Raw genomic sequence first — 24,051 nt, forward strand, 5'->3', positions numbered from 1 at the left:
GTTTACTAAATGAACGCGAATTAATCATGTAGGATTTTCTATAAGGTCAACTACTTAGCTTTTAATAGATTCACTCATGTCAAAATAACATAACACACTCAAACTCTCACGCGCTTCCGGGAAAATCACAGCCATTTAACTCAATGTCTTTTTTGTTGATAATACACAGAATGTAATGTTTTCCGTTAATCGAAGAGATGTAATGTTCATTCAGGTTAGGAGAAAGCTAGCGAATTACTGTACAGTTCACGATTAGCATGGTGGACTTTACTGTAGGTAATGACGTTAGCAGTTCAATTTCGTAACAATGCGTTTACTCATTAAACAAATACAATCATTTAATTAACCAACCCTGTTTAATTTCCACGTGTTTTAAATGAAGCTCTTCGTTGTTTTGCTAATAACAGGGCAGTAGTCAGATTAGCATTAACTGTCACTTGTCTAAACTACACGTGTGATATAAGTGAATCTTTCACACTCAGCTCAATAGGAGAGGGAGAGACTTTGCACAAGTGATTCTGCTTGTTAAGAAAGAAAGAACCGTAAATAAAACGGAATGATTCTGAAATAACACAGTATTAAAAGTTCACCAGCTGTAAAGCCAGAGTATGATAGCCATAATGATTTACATGATAAAAATAAAGGAAGGGGAAAATAAAGTGTTACAGGAACTGCATTGCGTGGAGGAACTGGACCAGGCGGGATGCTGCATGCGTTTTTGTTCGGGTGGGTGTGGAGACCACGCTGAGCGAAACCAGATCACACGTGACCACGTGGGTCATCTGTTCCATCAGCTGCTGCAGGCTGGGATCCTCTCCACATCTCAGTTTTTTAAAGGGTGAGTGACATTCCTGCACCACACAGCTCCGTCTCCCACTGGCGCCAGAGACACTACTGTCTGCGTCATGAGATGTCCACAGCTTGATGACATATTTACACGCAATGGAGTTATTGTTAGCATTATTTTGAATACGCTTGCTTTTACATTTGGTCATTTTCACAGAATTTTATAAGAGAATCAGAATCCTTTAATAAGACTTTTGTCTGTGTTTTTTTTTGCTCTCTTGCCCCCCATTTTCTTACCTCTCCTTGTTTACACAGGTTCTCAGAAACCCTCGAGATAGCAGATGATATGGCGATTGACATTCCTTATGTATGGCAGTACATAGCGGAGCTCGTTAATCCTGTGCTTGAAGGAGGAATCTCTTGAGAGAATTATTAATGTATTTACAGTTACATTGAGACTTTACATATACATTTTTGCTGGAAAGGAAGTTGGTGTTTGTTTTAATTGGTAATTTCTTGTGAATTCCAGTGAATTTAGCAAACCACTACTTCCTGTGGCAAACCGACATATTATTTGCAGAAATATTGCAGCTTCTCTGCAAACAAATGGTGAGCTGTGAGATCTTCTATAGAACATGACTGAAAAAAGGAAAGTGTTTTGTCATACTAGTTGAAAAAGGTTCTTTTTTGTTCAAGTCATTGCTGTGTTTTTCTTCACTTTAGAGCCAAAAGGAAGTGGAGGCCTTATGGAGGACTCTAAACTGAGCTGGGCTGATTTTCTTCCTGAAACCGTGGATGGGAACAACTTCATTACTGAGCAGGTGAGCTGTTGGCTGCACACTAGATTTAGACTCCACTGGAAGATCTGGACCAAACAGGATCCAGTGGGCAGTAGATTTTCTACTACTTCAGTAATAATAATAGAAGAGCTGAGTAAAGTGACAGCATAGTTATTTTATGAAATCATTTCGCTTGAAAATTGATTTGAAATACTATTGTTTATGTCTGATCTAATCGCTTAGCTCGGCATATTTTTGGCTGGTTGTTACAGAGGGCTTTTAAAAAATGAGCAATAATCAATATGGGTTAAAAATCATACTGTGATCAATTTCATTTGTTAGTATAAGAACATTGTCAGTGAACTCAAATGGCAGCTCGTCTGATCAGAAAAGAGAAAAGTGTTTGTGTTTGTGGTGTAAAAAGCAGTGTGTTGGTTGGGTAGACTTGATGCAGTTTTATTTCTAAACCAGCACAAATGCTGCCTTTAAGAAGAACATCTTCAGAGGGGTTTTTTCTCGTCCTGGTACCATAAGTGTAGATAAACATAGGTTGTGTTTAATTGAGAGCCCTGATGAAGTCTGATGACCTGAAGAGGGTGGAGCTGAGACTTCAGACAGCAGACGGACTTCTGAGGAGGAACATCAGCACCACACGAGAGGTTAGAGGTCACCCAGCCTGTAATTAATCCTGGAGGAATTAAGTGTGATTAGAGATAGTGATTTAAATGTATTAATGCAGCTGTGTGTGTGTGTGTGTGTGTGTGTGTGTGTGTGTGTGTGTGTGTGTGTGTGTGTGTGTGTGTGTGTGTGTGTGTGTGTACTGAAAAATGTATTTAATTTGTTTGTTGTGTGAATTGCCAATTTATTACTATTTATATATTGTATTTATGTATTTATTTGTAAATGTATTTACTGTAAACTCTTATTAAAGATAAAGTAAGTGCAGATTGTTGTTAGTTATTTATCTTTTAGGTGGCAGCAGGATGGGGCAGGTCATGGCGTGGAAAGGAGACTCTCTGCTTGCAGGCTTCCTGTGACGTAGCTTCCTGTGTTTGACTGTGTTTTAAACAAACTTTACTATTTATCTCCTTTTTCCTCTTTTAATAATCCTAAATAGTTTTTGTCTTCCTGTCTTGTGCCTGTAGTTAGTTAACTCGACTATCACTAGTGTTGACTATATTCATTCCTCTCACTTTATCACATCTTTGAATCTTAACTCTATCTGCTTGTTTGAGTTGCAAACGGTGGAGCTGAAGATGGAGGCTTTGGAGAAACAGGCAAAGCATGCCCAGCTGCGAGAGCGGAAAGCGGCGCTGGAAACATCCCGGGCGGACGCTCACTCGTCCCAGGTAAATTCCGGTTGAATCTAACGCTCCCAGCACCTCAACTCCAGCGTGTTTCTCTGCCCAGGTCCAGCGCACCTACAACGCGCCCGCCCGGGTATCGTTCACTGGTGCACCACGGACCCTGGATGCTGCAGCAGCGGAAGACATGAGCCAAGCCCCGGTCAAGACCGAGAACCGCTTCACCCCTCTCCGCGAGACGGAGCGCCATACTGTGATTCTTGGAGATTCTATCGTCTGGCATGTCCGCGCTATCGGAGACAAAGGTAAGGTGCACACTCGCTGTTTTCCTGGTGCTCGTGTTCTCGATGTCGCTGCGCAGGTACCCGCGATCCTGAACGAGAACTTGCAGCGGTTGTTCTCCATGCTGAACGAACGACACCCGGCTGAGGCAAACTGAGATCTTAAGGAGGGATTTCAGGATCCTGGTGGAGACGGTAAGCAGCACATCACCCACAACGAGGATCATAGTGTCAGGACCTCTTCCCACTTACCAGCGAGGGGCTGAGAAGTTTAGTAGACTCTTTGCACTAAATGAATGGTTACAGTCATGGTGTCGAGAGCACAAACTTTTCTTTATTAATAACTGGAACTGTTTCTGGGAGCGTCCGAGGTTCTTCCGCCCTGATGGCCTGCACCCCAGCAGAGTTGGAGCAGCAGTGCTATCAGATAACATCTCTAGGATACTTCACAACATCTGACTGGTAAGACATCAGGAAATTTATATTGACTATATATTTATACAACAAACCAAATAGTTACAAGTTCACACACAGCCCAGTTTATAGAAACCGTATCTATTCCTCGTAGTAAAACCAAAAATTAAATACACAAGATCCAGAAATAATCTTATTGCAGTTAAAACTGAAAAATGCCAGATAAGCAAACACCAAAAAGTTCTAAAGTTTGTTTTTTTTAACATTAGATCACTTGCACCCGAAGCTACAGACAGGCGCTAAAAGCTGCTAGAGCTGAACACCTGAGCAAACTCATAGAAAACAACAAAACAATCCTAGGTTCCTTTTCAGTACAGTAGCTAAATTAACTACAAATCAGGGATCTGAAAAATGTTTAGTAGTGAGGACTTTATTAATTTCTTCACTGAAAAAAATTATAGTATTAGAAAAACAATTGTGGCGGTCCAACCTCTGACAGCATCTCCTGACACAATCTCACCTACAACTCCACATCTACACTGTTTTACATGTACAGGACAGGAAGAGCTGTATAATGTTATTACCAAAGCTAAATTAACAACATGTCAGTTAGATCCCATTCCTACTGATCTATTGAAGAAAGTGTTATATACAGCTGGTGAGCATCTTCTCAATATTATTAACTCCTCACTATCTTCAGGTCACGTCCCTAAATCAAGTTAGCAGTTATTAAGCCTCATTAAGAAACCTCATTTGGATCCAAACACGCTATCGAATTACAGACCCATTTCAAATCTCCCATTTATGTCTAAGATTTTAGAAAAGATTGTCGCTGCAGTTATGTTCCCACTTACAAGAAAAAGAATTTCAGTCAGGTTTTAGGCCCCATCATAGCAGACATATGCACATACCTGCCCTAGTTAAAATCACTAATGACCTGTTTTAGCTTCAGACCAAGGCTTCATCTAGCTGTTAGTTTTACTAGATCTTAGTGCTGCATTCGACACTATAGATCGTGATCTCCTCCTAGATCCTACCTGTCCAATCGTTACATTCGTATACTTAAATGGAGAACTATCAAGGTAAATGCTAGTTAATTATGGCGTGCCACAAGGTTCAGTTCTAGGACCCCTGCTCTTAACAATATGCATGCTTCACTTAGGAAATATTATTAGAAGGCATGGAATTAGCTTCCACTGTTATGCTGATGATACCCAGCTATATATCTCATCTAAACCAGGCGATACAGCTCAATTAACTCGCATAACTGAGTGTGTTAAAGAAATAAGAGATTGGATGACCCATAACTTTCTACTATTAAATTTGATAAGACGGCGATTTTGCTTATTGGCCCAAAACCAGTAAATAGAAGCTCCAACATCTCAACCTGCATTAAGAAGGATGTTCTGTAACTACTAGTTTAACGGGAAAAGACCTGGGAGTTATTTTAGACAGCAACTTGTCTTTTAATAATCATATCAACCAAGTTACAAAAACAGCCTTCTTTCACCTTAGAAATATTTCTAAGCTAAGAAACATGTCATCTATATCTGATGCAGAGAAGCTCATCCATGCGTTCATGACCTTCAGAATAGACTACTGTAATGTTTTACTAGGTGGATGTCCTGCATCATTAATAAACAAGCTTCAGTTAGTTCAGAATGCGGCAGCAAGAGTTCTTACAAGGTCAAGAAATATGATCATATAACCCCAATCTTATCGTTCCTGCACTGGCTTCCTGTTAAGTTTCGAATAGACTACAAACTACTACTTCTTACTTATAAAGCACTTAATGGTTTGGCTTCCATGTATCTAACCAGTCTTTTAACATGATACAATCCGTCACGCTCCCTGAGATCTCAAAACTCTGGATTTCTAGTAGTTCCTAGAATAGCAAAGTCCACTAAAGGCGGTAGATCATTCTCACATTTAGCTCCTAAACTCTGGAATAGTCTTCCTCACAGTGTTGGGCTCAGACACACTCTCCCAGTTTAAGTGCAGATTAAAAACGTATCTTTTTAGCAATGCCTACACATAACACACATCACATATCATAACCTTGTGCTCCAGAACATCTGATCACATGCACATTATCAACTTGTGCTGTTAATATCATGAACAGCAGCTACGCTAATTCCTCTCCACTGCTTCTCTTTCTCTCCCCATCCCGAGACACCCTGAGGTTTGGCCAGCTCAGTCACCTCCCACCTCATGAAGATTATGGACCTTTAAAGAAGTTGATGCCGAACTCGCAAACATCCCGAACCATCTAGAGGCGTACCAGTGCCAATTGAATCCCACATCATGTGTGAGTTTTGACATTGGACCTTCTGGAGTGTTTAAAGGCTCTGGCATGGAGAAGCTGGTGTTTTGGATCTGTGATGATCACAAATGTTGAGCTATTTTATGAGTTGCTCAGTAGCTCCTAGTTTTATAACCATAAAGACTGTATAAGACTGTAGAAAGAACATTTACTTATAATCACACACTCCAGTGCTCATGTTAATTCTCTCTCTCCAGTGTTCTGTATTGTTGAAAGATTTATGATCAAACTCTTGATGTCACCCAAATGAGGATGGGTTCCTCTGAAGGTTTCTTCCTCATAACATCTAAGGGAGTTTTTCCTTGCCACAGTCACCACGGCTGCTCATCAGGGATAAACACACACCATTCACCTTGACTGTTGTTTTCTGTAAAGCTGCTTTGAGACAATGTCTGTTGTACAAAACGCTATAGAAATAAACTTCACTTGACTTGAATTTTAAGGAATTTGGCCAGGACAAAGTTTTTTAGGAACTCCTGAATGATTTGAAAGTACTAGAGGAGAATGGCATAACGATGGCAGACAAAACTGTTGTGATGGGAGCTCTCTACTGCATTGCTGGAGACAACCTGGGCTCTCATTGTATTGGGGGGTTTACAGAAAATTTTAGTTCATCAGTGTACTTATGCAGATATTGTCTGTTAACTCAAACTGAATTTCAGAGTGCTGATCCAGCAGTCTGGGAGGAGTTCAGAGGACTCCAGAAACCTATAGATCTGCCACAGAACAGCTGGAAAGAGAAGACGTTTCAGAAGTACAGGATAAAGTTCAGGTCTGTGTTTAATTCTTTACAAAACTTTGATGTTTGTACACCTGGCATGCCCCATGTCTTGGTCATGACATTTTGATGGTGTCCTCTCATATTATCTCGCTCTTTACCTCAAATATTTCATCTGCACAAATAAATGGTTCACTTACACAGTTCTGAACAGACGCATCAAGCAATTTAAATACAAAGGAACAGATACTTTATCCAAGCCTTGTGAGGTCAGTCCAAAAACATTGAAACTTAATGGACAAAGTGCAGAACCCTCAAGATGATGTCTGGCAGTTAATGTTGCAGCTCAAGAACAATGTTGAATTAATTTGTGCTCAGCAAATTTCCAAGGCCCAGGTTACTTATCTGGATGCTCTCATCCAAGAATATTTGGAAACCAGAAAGGCATTGTTTCCTAATACCAACTTAAAACCTAAACACCATTACTTACGACATTATCCAGGGCTGATCCTAAAATTTGGCTCTCATCAGGCTTTGACGATGCGCTTTGAGAGCAAACACAGTTACTTCAAAAGATGCACAAGGCATCTGAAAAATGTCAAAAACCTGTGCTTGACTCTTTCAGAGAGACATCAAATGTTCCAGGTCTTCCTTTCTGCTGGGTCAGTCAGTCCTCCAGCATTGCAAATAAAAGATGGCTCAGCATTTTACTTGGAGCTTTACAGTGAGCAAGTTAAAGACGCAGTCCTACATTTTGGTTTTACTGAAAGAAATACAAAGATTCCAGTAGATGTTCAGTACAATGGCCTTGCTTACAGGAAGGGCCAGTTTTTTGTCATGAAGTATGATGAGTCAGTGGAGTTTGGTGAACTTCTGCTGATTTTTGTTAAGGATGATTCAGCTCTTCATTTTCTCATGAGAGTTTATGATGCTGAATTTATTTCTTACTACCACATGTACTCAGTAAAAAAAGACAGAGTGCAGACTCATCAGTGAACTGATTGACTTGTGGCCATTGTCATCTTATGTGAAAAATGGTTACCAGATTATTCCACTGAAGCACAGCATCTTGTCAGACTGAATGCCTTCATTTCATTGGACCAGAGACCAAACTCTTTGTTTGTGTGTCTTCACAGATATGGCTGAATCACAGCTGCTAAAGAACATAGGGGATGTGATAGCAGGAGTGCTTCTGGACCTTCCTGATCAACTTTTTGAGTCCGTTGAAGATACTTTAAAAACACTTGGTGCGGCAAGCACAGATGATTTAAAGAACATCACAGAAAACGATTTGCTGCCAGTGTTAAAGCCCATACAAGCACAAAGACTGGCTGCTGCCTGGACCCAAAATAGTGAGTATAAAACAATGTCACCACACCACCCAATGGCACACTTGTGTTAAGGTTAGAATATAACTTTTTATGAGTCTAATGATGATGATATCATCATTATTTCCTGAATAAATAAATGTTGTTATTATGCAATAGGGGACTGTTTCAAAAATGTGTCTGTTAGACAAATTGCATTTAGTTTTTACTATTTTATGTAACCTTAATGTCTGCAAATGCATCTATACAGTGTGTAATTTAGCAAAACAGAAAAAGCATTACTCAATGTTTAATACTTTCATATCGTCTTTAGTCTACTTCAACACCAAAATCTGTGCATTCATCTAGTGGTTGTCTTTTTATAATTTCTTCTTCAAAATCATATTACATCATCTTTAATCTGTACACCATTAATCAAACTGCTTAGAGCATTTGAAATCATGGCAGAAACTGATTAATACAGAACTTAAAGACAAGAAAGACCAAGTGCAGAAACAAAATGGTGAGATTTCTCTGAAATGATGAAATTGCAAGAATCAACCAAACACAACTTCTCAAGCTTAGACTGAAAGATATCATGTTGTTTCAAAGAAGTCATTGAGATGCTGCTTCTTTTACTCTCATTTGATGAGAAACTTCTGTTCCACTGTTTTACAATTGCAGAGGATGTTCAGATGGAAAAGTACCAACACCTTTCATTATTGTTTGTGGTGTAAATAGATGTTTCTGATCAAATTTTCTGATGTAACTGCAATGTTATTGTACTCGTGGCTTGTTTAGTTTTGTTATATTATTTCCCACAATTTGTATCACAATTTATGTAGTCCAGAGGGCTTTCAATACATTTAGTAATTTATTTATTCTCACACATTAAATTAGCTTACGTGCTGAAACACTGGCTAACAAACAAGCTCAGAAGCTCAGCCAGTAAGATGATTCATCCTATAATGGATGTAACTATTGAAGATGGATCCTGCCTTAATTGGTAATAAAAATATGAGAATACATGGCTTGATTAATTATTGTGCCAAATACAGCATCCAAAAAGAAACTTTACCAACTTATTTTTATTATACATGGACATAGATCAATATTTATCATTTTGAGTTTTAATTTAAAATTAGCACTATTATAAAATTTGTCCTTTTATTTCCAATCTTATTGTTTAATAATTACTTTCTTTTATGTAATATTTTTATTTGGCACATTAATTACTTTATCAAGCCATTTTTTGTTTTACCAATATTGGCAGCGTTCATCCTCCAATTTGTTTCAAGTATCTGCATTATATATATAACTGACATTGAAGCCTCTGTTATTAAACGTTTGAATTATTATATTTTATTATTATTCCCAGGTTCCTCCTGCTTCATTGCTGAGACATTCATGTTGAGCATCGACAAGAAGATTGTCAACGACCACATCACAACCTTCACCTCCGCCATCTGCCTGTTGTTTGGCAGTTATTACTGCTTTAACATACACTACCCAGTGGAACTACGATCAACACTAGAGTTTCTCCAATGCTAATATTCTGTTTTATGAACACCTTTTTGGATTTATCAAATGTATCAATTTGATATCCATCTCAGGTTGTTCATTTCTCAATCTTTCTCTCACTCTATTTTTCCCATAAAGGTGTTTCTTTTCCATAAATCCTGAGAGGCACAGAGGTTGAATCAAGAAGAAAAAGTGTTGAGTCAATCCCAGAGTCTTCACTCTCATCTCAGACATTGCTGACCATGAGTGGATCTAGTGCTCCCCCTCTTGTTGTGGACAATGTGATAAAGGTGTGTTACAGACTCTACTGATGTTTTTGTTGTTGAAACAATTCTTACACTTCTGAATGTCAGTGAAAAGTTTTAACAATTTGGAGTTTTACTAAACAAGATTTGTTAAAGTTCCTGTTCATTTTTTTTGCTTGTTAGTTCCAGGAGTTTCTTAGATTATAATTTTCCTACAGTAATTGTGCATTCTAATGATGTAAAAAGGGGCTGCATGTACATCACTAGCTAGCATTTTATAAATCAAACACTTCTGTAAAGTTTTCCTTTTTTTTCAGTTACATGATGCAGTTTGAAGATGTAGAGTTTCAGCTTTACTGCACAGTTCTGTGTGTAAAATAAGTCAGTCATTTTTTTCCAGGAATTTATTGAATTCAGATTTTATTAAAATAGAAAAATAGTTTATTTTCCTATAACTGCATTTGCATATTTTAAAATAAGAACATTTAACTTGTTTGAACATTTTGTAGTTCAAACAGCAGCAATAACATAAAGCACTACACTACAAACAATATAAAAGAAAGTTTTCTACATTTCTCTAATGCTGTCGAGTAACACAGTTTACAGGCCTAAGAATGTAACACTAGCTTCAAAATCACAACCTTGTTTCTGCCTGGTGTAGAACCAGGGACCTTTCACGTGTGAGGTGAACATGATGACCACTACACTACAGAAACTACCACAGGAAAAGCTTCTTGGTCACTGTTTGCACTTTTACATACATTCACAGTTGCAGTAGAGCAGGAGAATGAACCAGTTTGCTGAGAAGTTCAAAACAACTAACGTTCTTCTAGCATGGATTCATTGCCATTGCCCTGCCAGCGTCGTTGGTGGTATAGTGGTAAGTATAGCTGCCTTCAGCAGTTGACCGGTTCGATTCAAAAACCTTTAGTGATTATGTTCAGTTAAGTAACAATCTAAGCAGTCTTGTTTTGTGCTTCCCTTGAACATTTGCGTTTATTAGATGGTTGTCATCATAGACACCCAAAACATTTCAAAATCACTTAGCTTCTTCTTCTTATTATTATTATTATTATTATCCAATTATTTTTTTATTGATGCATTCAAACAGAAAGACACTCAGGCGGGAAAGACAATGGAACAGTGGTTAATTGTTAACAGGCGAATGAAAGAAAAATAATAATAAAACAAAATAAAAGATTTCTAAGTACATTAACACTCTCAAGATATATGTTTTCTTTCTCCTTTCTACATCTACCAAGAAGTCAGGGGCAAGAGGAAGAGCTCAAAAAGGCTAAACAAAGAGAACAGGATTTTTTTTTCCCCGTTCCTCTTTCTCTTATGTGAGAAGAATGGTTGCCAGGTGGTGTAAAACTTTTCCGTAATACCAAGTAATGTAAATCTGATCTTTTCTATTTGAATAAACTGAGACAGGTCATGTATCTAATGAGAAGAACTGTGTGGGTGAGGATTCTTCCAATTCAGTAATATAAGTCTCTTTGCTACTATTAAACAAAAGGCGAGCATGTTTGATTGTAAGGATGACAAGGAGGGATTTGTGGGGTTGAGTCCAAATAATGCTATTAGGGGACATGGTTTAATATCTAAAATGAAGTATTAGAGATTGATTTAAAATTGATGTCCAGAAAGAGGTCAAGGCTGGGCAAAGCCAAAAATTATGATAAAGAGTAGCCGAGCCGACATCACTGATCACTGTTGGATCCAAACCAGGGTTAATTTTAGATAGTTTGGACCATTTGTCCAATACAACCCATGAAATTATAATTGGGGCCGATTCCCAGTTACTCTTTATTTTAGAAAGCGATGAAGAGCCTGATTGAACGAATGATACGATAGGAAGTGAACATGCGTAGAAACATCAAAATGCCAAATCAAATGCCCGGATCACAAAGTGAGAATTTCATACCGGATCGGTCGAGGCCGGTTAACAACGACCTGCAATCAGGCGTTTGTGATAACGTGATGAGTCTGTTACCGCTGTGGAGGAATTGGACTACTGCAGAAGGAGGAGAAGCCACAGGAGGAAGAGCACAGAGACCTTCAGGAAGGAGCAGTGTAGCAGAGTAGAGGTTCAGGTTGGTACTTTAAATGTTGGTACTATGACGGTAAAGGGAGAGATAGCTGATATGATGGAGAGGAGAAAGGTAGATATGCTGTGTGTTCAGGAGACCAAGTTCACTTCAGCTTGAAGGCCAGAACATTCAGGAGGGTTTAAACTGTTTTATCATGGTGTGGATGGAAAGAGAAAGTCTTCCAGGGGTGATTCTGAAGGAAGAGTACAGTACCAGATATTTAGTAGAGGTATGAGAGTTTCTGATAGGGTGATGATCGTGAAGGTGGAAGTTGAAGGGATGATGGGATAAATGTCATCAGTGCCTATGCTCCCAAAAGTTGGCTGTGAGATGGATCAAAAGATGTTTTCTGGCAAATTAGATGAAGTTATGTTCTTTTTGGAAAGCAGCTGGTGATTGTCTTAGATCTTAATGCATGTGTAGATCATTTTGAGGTGATGAGGAGGTGATGGGTAGGTGGTTTAAGGAGAGGAACTGAGGCAAGTGAGGCTGGTGGTAGATTTTGCTAAAAGGATGGAAATGGCAGTGGTGAACACGTATTTTGAAGAAGGAGGATCATAGGGTGACGTAAGAGTGGAGGAAGGTGCACACAGGTGGACTCCTAAGGTCACTGTTCCATGTTTTGAGATGCAATCTGAAGGAGATTGGAGACTGTAAGGTGTTAACAGGGGGACACTTTTCAGCTAGACAGCATTGATAGTGGTCTGTGGATGGTTTTGGATTTAAAAGAAGAGGAGGAAAGTGTATCTTTGAAAGAAGAATAAGATGGTGGAAACTGAAGGAGGAAGAGTGTAGTTATTCAAAGAGGTCAACACTTGGTGGTGGTGAGAGGTCATGATTAACTACTGCAGGAGTGATCAGCTAGAAAAGTACTTGTGTGACATCTGAAATAGAAAGCAAGACAGGAGCGTGGTGGTAATAAGGAGTGCAGGAGAGCATTAAAGAGGTTCAAAACAATATGACATGATGAGAAAAGTACAGTTACAAGGAGATCACAGGTAAAAAGGATGGCGAAAGCCAAGGAAAACTATGAGGAGCTGTATAAGAGGTTGACACTAAAAGGAGAAAAGTTTATACCATTGGCCACAGAGGGACCAGCTAGGATGTACTGCAAGTTAGAACAATAAGGATGGAAAAATGTGTTGACTAGTGAAGTTGTTAGAATGGAAGTATTTTGAGCAGCTGATGAATGAGGAAAATCACAAAGAGAAGGTTATGATGTTTGGTAAGCAGGATGTAATAGTATTAGTAAGGAGGAAGTGAGCAGCAATTAAGAGGATGAAAAGAATGGAAAGTTACCAGATGACATACCTAAAAGCTAATGTTTAAAATCAGTATTTTTAACCAGATTGTTTAACAAGATTCTGGAAAGAATGCCTGAGGAATAAAATGTGCTGGTACCAATCTTTAAGCATAAAGGAATGTGCAGACCTGCAGTAAACAGAATTAAGTTGATCAGTCACACCATGAAGTTATAAAGAGTAGTGGAAGCCAGGCTGAGAAATACCATCTGTGAGCAACAGTATGGTTTCATGAGGAAAACACCACAGATGCCTTATTTGCACAGGATGTTGATGGAGAAGTATAGAGAAGGACAGAATGCATTGTGTTTATTTAGAAGCTCACAGAGTGCCAAGAGAGGATTTTTCAAAGTCATGTGTCAAAAGTATGTGATGGTGAAGGACATCTGAACAGTGTCCAGTTATGCAGTTACACAGACTGGTTCAGGGTGAAGGTTACTGCATCAGGATCACCATAGTTTCCTGTTTGAGTGGTGATGGACAGGTTGACAAGAGGTCAGACAAGTCTCCACACTATGATGTTTGCAGATGATATTGTGATTTGTGGTGAGTATAGAGCAGGTTGAAAGAGCCTAGAGGTAGATATCCTAGAATGAAATCAGTTAAGACAGAGTACTAATGAGAACAGTGGAGTGATGTTTGAGGAAAAGAAATTAAGATGGTATCATTTTTCAACAGTGAAATAATGGAGATGTGTTAAGTAAAGAAAATGAATATTAAAGATACAATGATTTGTGATAGTATATCTGCAAGAATGAAAGGAAAGTTTATACTGTGGTGGTATGGAGAGGATGATCCTGTCATAATAGGAGCAGCCAAGAAGAAGAAAGGTTTTGTCAATACACTCTATACAACAATTTAAACTGTATTAACGAATACACGATATAGAGAGGAATGTCAGAAGAGCCTTTGACCAGATGAATATATTATTCAGCTTGTTTTGTTATTTATTTAGAAGATGGCAGTGATATATTCAGTTTGTGCTGATTGTTTAACAAGATTCTGGAAAAATGATGCCTTTGTGTTTAAGTCAGTGTGCTGGTACCAATCTTTAAGCATAAGGGAGATGTAACCTGCAGTAACATTAAAGAAGGTTGATCAGTACACCATGAAGTTATGGGAAAGAGTAGTGGAAGCCAGGCTGAGAGAAGAGGTGACCATCTGTGAGCAACAGTATGGTTTCATGAAGGAAGAGCACCACAGATGCCTTATTTGCTTTGAGGATGTTGATGGAGAAGTATAGAGAAGGACAGAATAAATATACATTGTGTATTTGTGATTTAGAGAAAGCGTCACCACAAAAGTGCCAAGAGAGGAGTTGTGGTATTGTTTTCTGTGTCAGAGAAGTATTGAGGGTGGTGAAGGACATGTATGAGGACAGTGTGACGGCAGTGAAGTGTGCAGTAGGTACGACAGACTGGTTCAGGGTGAAGGTTGGACTGCATCAAGGATCAGCACCTGTTTCAGCTCTACCTGTTTGCAGTGGTGAATGGACAGGTTCTCTGGTTCAGGCAAACGTCTCTGGACTATGATGTTTGCAAAATAATGATATTGTGATTTGTGGTGAGAGTAGAGAGCAGGTTGAGAAGAGCCTGAGAGGTGGAAGACTATGCGCTGGAGAGAAGGGAATGAAAGTGCAGTGAGTAAGACAGAGTACATGTGTGTGAATGAGAGGGAGGGCAGTGAGTGATGCTTTGTAGGGAAAAGATGAAGATGGTGGAGGAGTTCAGGTACCTTCGTCAACAGTGCAAAGTAATGGAGAGTGTGTTAGAAGTAAAGAAAGAGTGCAGGCAGGGTGGAGTGGGTGGAGAAGAGTGACAGGAGTGATTTGTGATAGTAGGGTATCTGCAAGAATGAAAGAAAGTTTATAGGACTGTGGTGGTATGGAGACGGATGATCACCTAATGCTAACTACAAATGCAAAGAAGAAGAAGAAGAAGGTCTTTGTAAATATTTGCTATGCAACAATTTAAACTGTATTAACGAATGACGGGCATATAGAGGAGGAATGTGCTTTCGACCAGAGCCTTGGACCATTCTTCATCCGTGAAATTATAATTATAGGTCCAATTCCCAGTTACTCTTTATTTTAGAAAGCGATGAAGAGCCCGATTGAACAATGAATGAAATAATAGTTTTATAAATATTGGAGACAGTACCTATACAAAGTTTTGTTTCTAAAACTCGATCAATCTCTTGTTTAGGAGGTGGTGCAGGAAATGAGAGGATGTGTTCCTTACAAAATCACAATTTGGAGATATCGGAAAAAATGAGTTTTATGGAGGTTGCATTTTCTGACAGGTAGGAAAAGTGACAAATGTATTCTCAAAAGATCATTCATGTTTACAATGCCCTTCTAAACCACAGTGCAAAGGATCTGTCCGAAATAGAGGGTAGAAAGGAGGGTTTTATATATAGGAGACAGACTTGATGCTGCCTGGAAACCGAAATGTTTTTTAAATTGTTTCAGATTTAAGGCTTTGTAGAACTAAAGGATTGGAGGAGTAATTGGATGTCTTCAACGCTAATGAAGAGCGGCATGCAGAGGCACATGAGGACGGACGAGGTCAGACAAGTCTTTCCGTGGACTATGATGTTTATTCCCTGATTTTGTATTTTTGTATGTTTGTCACATGTTAATGTTTCAGATCATCAAGAACATGCAGTTTTATTATTGACCTGTGTGAATTTTGGTCACTCATCTATGCAGAATTGTTGTAATTCAGCCACATTGGAGGGTTTTAAGCACAAACCTTCTTTTGAAGTCATGTCACAGCATCTCAATAGGATTCAGGTCAGGACTTTGACTAGGCACTCCAAAGTCTTCATTTTGTCTTTCCTTAGCCGTTCAGAGGTGGACTTGCTGGTGTGTTTTGGATCATTGTCCTGCTGCAGACCCCAAGTTCACTTCAGCTTGAAGTCACAAACAGATTCTCCTTCAGGATTTTTAGTAAACAGCAGAATTCATGGATCCATTTATTACAGCAAGTCTTCCAGGTCCTGAAGCAGCAAAACAGCCCCAGACCATCACACTACCACCACCATATTTCACTGTTGGTATGACGCTCTTTTTCTCAAATGCGGTGTTACTTTTCTGCAAGGCATGATGGGACACACACCTTACAAAGAGTTAAACTTTCGAGTATTTTCCCAAAGTCTTGGGGATCATCCAGATGTTTTCTGGCAAAACTAAGACGAGCCTTTATGTTCTTTTTGCTCAGCAGCTGTTTCGTCTTGGATCTCTGCGATCGTTTTGCCGTCTCTTTCTCATGGTGGAGTCATGAACACTGACCTTAACTGAGGCAAGTGAGGCTGCAGTTCTTTGGATGTTGTTGTGGGGTCTTTGTGACCTCTTGGATGAGTGGTCTCTGTGCTCTTGGGGTAATTTTGGTCAGCGGGCCACTCCTGGGAAGGTCACTGTTCCATGTTTTGCCATGTGTGAATAATTTCTTTCAATTGAAGTGATAAAGTTAGCACAGTTTTAACAGGGGCAAACACTTTTCACACAGGGCCATGTAGTTTTGGATTTTGTTTCCTTCATTTAAAATCTGCATGCCGTGTTCACTTGTGTATCTTTTACTAATATTTAAATTAGTTTGACGATCTGAAACATTAAAGTGTGACAAACATGCAAATAAACAGTGTTGGGCGGTAACGTTACTTTTGACAGTAACTAATACTGTAACGTGTTACTTTTAAAAATAAAGTAACTCCGTTACCATTACCGTATATGCTTACCGTTACTTTTTAAATGAATGAATTTGGGCTGAAGTGTAGACTACAGCCTAACCAGCTTACAGCAGCGTCGCATTGTAGGATTGGTGGATGAACCACTGTAAACACGAAGAAGACGCGCTGTGGGCGTGTCTCCGCTTATTCAGGTCTGTGCGGCAGTAATGGCGAGTCGAGGCGAGAGCAAGACGAGCTCAAAGTGGAAATATGCTCATTATTTCACTTTAGTTGAGTATAAAGACAAAATGTCAAATGTAAGCTGTGTCTTTCTGGTTCAAGCTCGTATCTACTGCGATAAACAGCAACTCCAATCTGCAAGCTCCTCCAGAATCTACATGCCTCGACGTGAAGCTAGAAGCTAACCCGGTGTTCTGTTTTCATACTTCAGCTGTGAAAGGAACATGTTTAAGAGCTCAACACAACAGCAGAAGCCACTTTAGTTTTGATTGTGAATACAGTGGAACCCGGTTATCTCGACAACCCTATTAAGTCGACGTTTTTTAGTGGAACCCCAAATTCGCTTTTCTAAGCATTTTTATCGGTTATGTCGACTTTTTTATGTCACGAACCCTAATATCTCGAGCACAAGGGGAAAAATTTGCCATTTAACGTCGGTTATCTCGTGCAGCCGCAGAAGAACTCATGAAATGTGGCTGAAAATCAAGTCTTACAGCTGCTACAGGTGTTGTTGTGTATACTGGTGAACCACGCTGAAGGGGCGAAGGTGGCGTGGCAGGTGGATTCTGACAGATAAACATGTACTGTATGTATTTTATAGCATGCCTTCATCAAACAAATCGCGGCAACGCTGTTGTGTAAAAAACCTTCAAAACACGTGCATGCACAATCTCATTTATTAACGCATCGTGTACATACAGAAATTTTAAGCACGTTAATATATTGCCGCCATTGTGATTTTGTTTATCTCGATCATCGGTTACCTCGATGCTTTTGGCGACCCCTAGGACATCGACATAACCGGGTTCCACTGTATATTATTCAGCTTGTTTTGTTATTTATTTCAGAAATGCTTGTGATATATTCAGTTTGTGCTGCTCTGACTTTAATAAAATAGTGTTTAAAATGACTTTGTGTTTAAGTCAGTTTTGTGTTTGTATAAACCATAACACATAAAAGGCATTAATGGGAACATTAAAGAAGGTTCTTTAAAAAAGTAACTAAAAAGTTACTTTTAACAGTAACACATTACTTTTTGGTGTAAATAATCAACTAAGTAATTGAGTAGGAAATTAAAATCAGAGGCTCAAGAGCATGTCTCACTGTGGGTCAAACCCAAGACCTTCTGCATATAAAACAGACATGATGACCACTACACTCCAGTATTAACAATCAATGACTGTTTCTTCCAATGTTATAAATCACTATATACTGCTCCTTTATCTGCTGACACTTCAACATTAGAGGCCTTTTTCAAAATGTATGTATTCCTACAATAGGTGTAGGTACAGCATTACAATTGGATGAGTTTATATCTGATACAGAAATAGCCTTAGCAAGTCTGCCTTCTGGTAAATCACCTGGACCAGGATACGAAAATCTTAGCAAAACTCTGACCTGCCGTCTGGAGAAAGTTCTGTCTTGTGTTATTTCACCTGAACAAACAGGCTTCATCAAGAACAGATACTCTTCTTGTAATATTGGGCATATGTTGAATGTTATATAGTACAGACCAAAAGTTTGGACACACCTTCTCATTCAAAGAGTTTTTATTTTCATGACTATGAAAATTGTAGATTCACACTGAAGGCATCAAAACTATGAATTAACACATGTGGAATTATATGGAATTATATACATAACAAAAAGTGTGAAACAACTGAAAATGTCATATTCTAGGTTTTCAAAGTAGCCACCTTTTGCTTTGATTACTGCTTTGCACACACTTGGCATTCTCTTGATGAGCTTCAAGAGGTAGTCACCTGAAATGGTCTTCCAACTGTCTTGAAGGAGTTCCCCGAGAGATGCTTGGCACTTGTTGGCCCTTTTGCCTTCACTCTGCGGTCCAGCTCACCCCTAAACCATCTCGATTGGGTTCAGGTCCGGTGACTGTGGAGGCCAGGTCATCTGGCGCAGCACCCCATCACTCTCCTTCTTGGTCAAATAGCCCTTGATGCCTTCAGTGTGACTCTACAATTTTCATAGTCATGAAAATAAAGAAAACTCTTTGAATGAGAAGGTGTCCATACTTTTGGTCTGTACTGTATATAACCCATCTCTATCTGACACTTCTTTAGAGGTGGAGGAGCAGAAGGTTGAGAAGCAGAAGTTGAGAAGCAGAAGGTGGAGGATCAAAAAGAACAGGCTGAAGTCCTTTGGACTTTTGGAGACTTTATGTGAGAAAATGTATAACTGTGTGTAGATAATCAGGTAAAATATTATTTATGAGTGTGACTTTGTTGAAGGTGTTTATGTCTCACCATAAATTGATTATTATTATAATCACACAGCACAACTTACTCAAAAGTCTAATGCTGAATGCTTCCTGTTTTTTTTTACCTAAGAAATGTAAATGAAGTGATGAACACACTGGATGTTGTTGTTCTGTAGACAGTCACGCTGCTGCTGAGAAATCTGGACTGTATTGTGGATGAAGGACGTGTACGTTCCTGAGATTTGGGACTGTCCTCACTGCACACGTCATTTATAACTACTGATCCTTACATTTTCCTTCTTCCCAGTAACTTGGGGTTTCTCCTGTACTCAGCTGGAGTATTTTCTGAATGTGGAGAGTTCTGATATTGTGAACCTCTAACATGTTTGATGTGCACTCTTTGCTTTGTGTTTCTGCTCGCTGTCCCGCATACAGGTCATGATGGAGAACGGACGCTCAAAAGACATCGGGTATGTGAAGTTTTCATGTCCTGATGAGGCTCAGTAGACATCATGGAGATGAACGGGGGTGCTGGGCTGCAGGACTGTGTACTTAAGTCCCTCTCAGACCACACAGGGACGAAGTCACGGCATGAAGAAACCATCTAGCCTTCAAAACCCCTGCCAGACCCAAGACCCAACGCCAACAAGAACATCCATCCACAGAGTGAGTCAAACCGTCCGATTAGTTTTGTGTTAAGTGCAGTTAAAGATTTAAAACAGAAGAGAACTATTAATGTTAGCAAATTTTACCTTCCGATTGGATGCTAACATGAGATGATTGTTCATCTACAGATGTTCCAGTTGCAACTGGAACATCTGCAACTGGAACATCTACAGATCCTGGAAAGAAAACCAGCAGCAGTGGAACAGGCGATTCACACCGCCTTCAGACTGGACACACAGGAACTATTCTGATTCTATTTCCAGTGTGTTTTATAGAGACCTTCATGATCTGGAGCAGGTTTATTTTGTGTTCACATGTACAATTTGGTTTAATACTGAGTGATTGATCAGTGTGTATTATTAAAGTCACAATGCAAACACACACATGCACTCAAACATTGGATGCTGAATTTGTTCTGTTTTCTGTAGGAATTAGGATTAGATCCTCTATTATACCAGAACCAGTGTACACTTGCAGCAAGTTTCTGCTCTCAGAAAATGACCTTTAAATAAAAGTGCTTCATTGTTCATTCACCAGTGAGACCAGAACCTTGTTAATAAAAGAACACGAAGACACTAATGCCATCAGAGAGTTGAATGGAAAGCTGGTGAGCAGGAGGTCACTGTGTATCACTATGGCTGAGCAGTGGACAGAGCAGCCGCCACACCAAGCTACCATCCATCCAGGAACATGCAGTGGTTCCATCTACAGCGTAAGTCATACTGTCCTCAATGTCCTACAAAACTTTACTAAACACACACTGTGTCAAACACACATTATGTAAAGTAACATCTCTGTTTTTCTCTTTCAGGTTTCATCATTTTATTTATTTTGCTTTTATTTATTATTTCTTTCTTTATTACTGTAAATAAATATGTAAATAATTAACAGTAATGAAGGTGTTTCATTATTGATCATTCATAAAATTCCTCTTAATACATGAGAACTTTCATTAGAACTGAAAGAGACGGCTGTGAAAAGAGAACAGTAATAACAGAGTTGTGTTCGTGAAAACCCTGAAACAGATCATGTAAATACACTACTCTGACGCTGACACCATTTATTTAATGGATGAATAAAATTGATCTGAAATAAATTCAAATATTTAAGCTGTAATACTGCACTGTATTTAACTTATTATTATTATTATTATTATTATTATTATTATTATTATATATTGTTATAATTTTAAATGTATTGATAGATTTTATTTTGAAACTTTATATTTTGATGTTTTATTTCAGTTAATAAATTTTTATTGTATTTAATTTGTTCTAATCTCTAATATACTAAAGCCTTTATATTTATAAATGTGTATTTAAATCACAGATATTAAAAATTAATAATATGTAAAAGATCTAATATCTACCAAAAAATCACTCAGTGTTGATTTAAGATGTTTGGACATTTATTCCAGCTCATAAATCCTATAAAACATGCAGCATTAAACATGAACTTCCAGCAGATGAACATCTCATAATACTGTCTGGAAGTGAGAAATGTACAGGTTGTTTTACTCCATACACATGAACTTACTTTGATCAGAAACACAATCATACTCCAAATCAATTAATCAATAAAGTCAATAAAAGAATCCCAAACTGCTGTGTGTCTTGTCCTCGCTATTAATGACGTCATTAGAGCTCTACTACTTCTAATTACCTGCTGTGACAGTGAGCTCTAATACATCACACTGCCACCTACTGGTCATTTATGATTCTGCAACATTCATAGAGTCACTCCGGTCAACTTCCGGTTCTCAACTCGGATTCACTCGCTTTATACACAGTTTACAGCCGTTTTATCTTATTTATGACTGTAATATCGCTCTTCTCTCAGGAACAACAGAAAAGCTGTGAAGACATGATATTTTATCCGCTCTTTACCTCTGTAATGCGCATGCGCATAGTGTCAGGTTAAGAGACCGGGTTACGTCACAGACGGAGGGCGGGGCATCTGCCTGTGACGTCACAGTAAGGCAACGTCTATAATTGGGAAACGCTCTGTTTCTCTCATTTCCAGATTTTTGCTTGTGAGTAAAGAGGCATAAACATGGAGCTCTTCAGAAGGTTGAGAGTTTTTCAAACCAGAAGATCGAAGAAAACTAAGCAGATTGCTGAAATGAAGGAGAAGCTGGAACACATGGAGAAAGTAGAGAAAGACTTGGATGCATTTTCTCTTCTAATGATAGAGAAGATAACAGAAGAGAAAGAAGAAAGCCATTCTGCTACAGACGGTGCAAAAGCTGGAGGCTACTTTGGCTTCTGAGCGAAAGCAGCAGGAACAGGACATAACTGAGAGAAGCCAGAGCTGGGCGAGAGAACAAAAACAACTGGAGGAACGTGTTGCTCAGCTTGAGTTTATTTTGGATCAGACCACCATGGAGCTCCAGTCTTCCCTGAAAATCAATGAGGAACTGGAGAAAACTGTGGACCGTGAGAGAGAGAGCTGGACCAGAGAACAAAAGAAAGTGGAGGAACATGTTGCTCAGCTTGAGGTCACTTTGGAACAGACCACCATGGAGCTCCAGTCTTCCCTGAAAATCCATGAGGAACTGGAGAAAACTGTAATATGAGAGAGAGCTGGAAGAGAGCAAAGAAAGTGGAGGAACATGTTGCTCAGCTTGAGGCCACTTTGGAACAGACCACCATGGAGCTCCAGGATACTCAGAATCACTGTGAGAAAGTAAAAAATAGTGCAGAGCAGGAGAGAGATCATTTGATCAGAGAGAAAGAGCGACTGGAGGAATGTGTTGCTCAGTTTGAGCCCACGTTGGATTTTAAAGAAAAACAGGAGGATGAAAGAGAGAAAACTAAACTTGACATAGAGGAGAGGAACAACTTACAGCTTCAGACCAACAGGGGGCTCCAGGATACCCAGAATCTCTGTGAGGAAGAAAAGAAGACTTCAGAGAATAAAACAGATCATTATATGAGAGTCCGAGAGCGATGGGAGGAAATTGTTGCTCAGCTGAGACAAGAAAACCTTCAAAAGAAAAGGAGAAATAGAAAAAAAAGAAGACGACAAGAGAAACAGAGAGTCTGAACATGCCTTTTCCTCTTTCTGTTTCTCTTATGGCTATTTATGATAGTTTTACACTTATAGTCAATAGTATAAAGCTGAGTGTAAAGCTATTGTATCTTGTAGATCGTCTCGTCTTTTGATCATTTTTTATTTCTGTCTTGTCAAATCTTTTTATCTTTTTAAATCTTGATTTTAATCTTTTACTACAAAGAGTCACAATAAACACTAATAACAACCATTATTTTTGTCTTCCTTACAAACGCCGTATGACCTCCTCATGGATTCTTCCACTTAGTTTATTTCGCTCTTGTGGGGCAGGGGGCTGTGGCTCGGGGTCATAATGCTGAGGGGGAGGGAGGTCAGGAGGGAGAGGGAAACTGGTCCTCAGTGCCACATTGTGCAAAACACCACACACCCTGATAATCTTACACACTTTTTCCGGGTGGTATAGAAGTCTTCCACCTGAGACATCCAGAGCTCCACATCTGCATTTCTGGAGGTGAGGAGCGTCTGAGGGGTGAAGCCTCTGTCACCTGTCATATTATAGACTACATCAGGACAATGTTTACAATTTCTACATGTTGTTAAAGTCACCAAGAAGCCAGTCATCACGTCCTGCAGCTGCATAGATCACATAGATCCAGGAACACAGCTGTAGGAATCTAAATCAGCTTATTATTCAGTCATCATCATGGGCCGAGAAATCATCATGGTCCCTGGAGACTCTTTCTCTCCTTAATCTTCCATTGGTGTAATCCTCCAGCAGTGCCATCATGCAGCATTACACACGGGGGTCACCACAGCATTTATATGTTTACAGTAATTACACTGATCATTAACACCTTGGCAAAATCAGCATGAATTAGTGGCATCATCACCAGTGATACAATTTGAAGATGAAAATGTGACATGTGAACACGTTTCTTCATGCCAGTTTTGTCATGAACATCATTATAGTTAGGACTGAAAATGAGAACATAAAGAGAGTAACGACTGTGTGAGCGTAATGGCTGCATTTCAAGATTTATTGAAGGAAAATATGTCGTTATTTACACTGTGTTCTGCAGTTATCTAATGGTAGGGATTTGATGTTCTCCTGTATTCCATGCAGTCGGGCATCTCCTCCTCCTGCGCTCCGTAGTGGAATGTGATGGTGAGACGCTGA

The 24,051-nt window shown here is 39.2% G+C and overlaps 1 protein-coding gene, 4 long non-coding RNA genes and 1 other non-coding gene across 7 annotated transcripts in view; 3 read left to right on the forward strand and 3 right to left on the reverse strand.

The window, feature by feature from the left end:
* LOC124384638 (eukaryotic translation initiation factor 4 gamma 3-like) overlaps positions 1–24,051 on the reverse strand; it is a 1,295,064-nt gene that overhangs the window by 29,529 nt on the left and 1,241,484 nt on the right. The gene's annotated exons all lie outside the window — the stretch shown is intronic.
* Positions 747–1,182, forward strand: LOC124384817. Its single transcript, XR_006925628.1, has 2 exons — positions 747–838; positions 1,102–1,182. It is a non-coding gene; the product is annotated as an uncharacterized LOC124384817 (long non-coding RNA).
* The window catches only part of LOC124384781, a 277,817-nt gene continuing 255,114 nt past the window's right edge, over positions 1,349–24,051 (forward strand). The window contains exon 1 of the long non-coding RNA XR_006925597.1: positions 1,349–1,395. This is a non-coding gene — a long non-coding RNA (uncharacterized LOC124384781). The remainder of the gene's footprint in view (positions 1,396–24,051) is intronic.
* Positions 2,757–9,451, forward strand: LOC124384753. 2 transcript variants are annotated; one of them, XR_006925566.1, is made up of 3 exons: positions 2,757–2,914; positions 7,742–7,957; positions 9,291–9,451. It is a non-coding gene; the product is annotated as an uncharacterized LOC124384753 (long non-coding RNA). The 2 variants fall into 2 exon arrangements; XR_006925567.1 differs by lacking the exon at positions 2,757–2,914 and adding an exon at positions 7,195–7,267.
* Positions 10,322–10,394, reverse strand: trnav-cac. The gene has a single exon. It is a non-coding gene; the product is annotated as a tRNA-Val (tRNA).
* On the reverse strand, positions 15,298–19,698 carry LOC124384804. The gene is made up of 3 exons (XR_006925616.1): positions 19,630–19,698; positions 18,374–18,379; positions 15,298–15,366 (listed from the first exon to the last, which is right to left on the reverse strand). It is a non-coding gene; the product is annotated as an uncharacterized LOC124384804 (long non-coding RNA).

The sequence above is a fragment of the Silurus meridionalis genome, chromosome 4 (assembly GCF_014805685.1).
Source record: "Silurus meridionalis isolate SWU-2019-XX chromosome 4, ASM1480568v1, whole genome shotgun sequence".
In the NCBI taxonomy this organism is placed as follows: Eukaryota; Metazoa; Chordata; class Actinopteri; order Siluriformes; family Siluridae; genus Silurus; species Silurus meridionalis.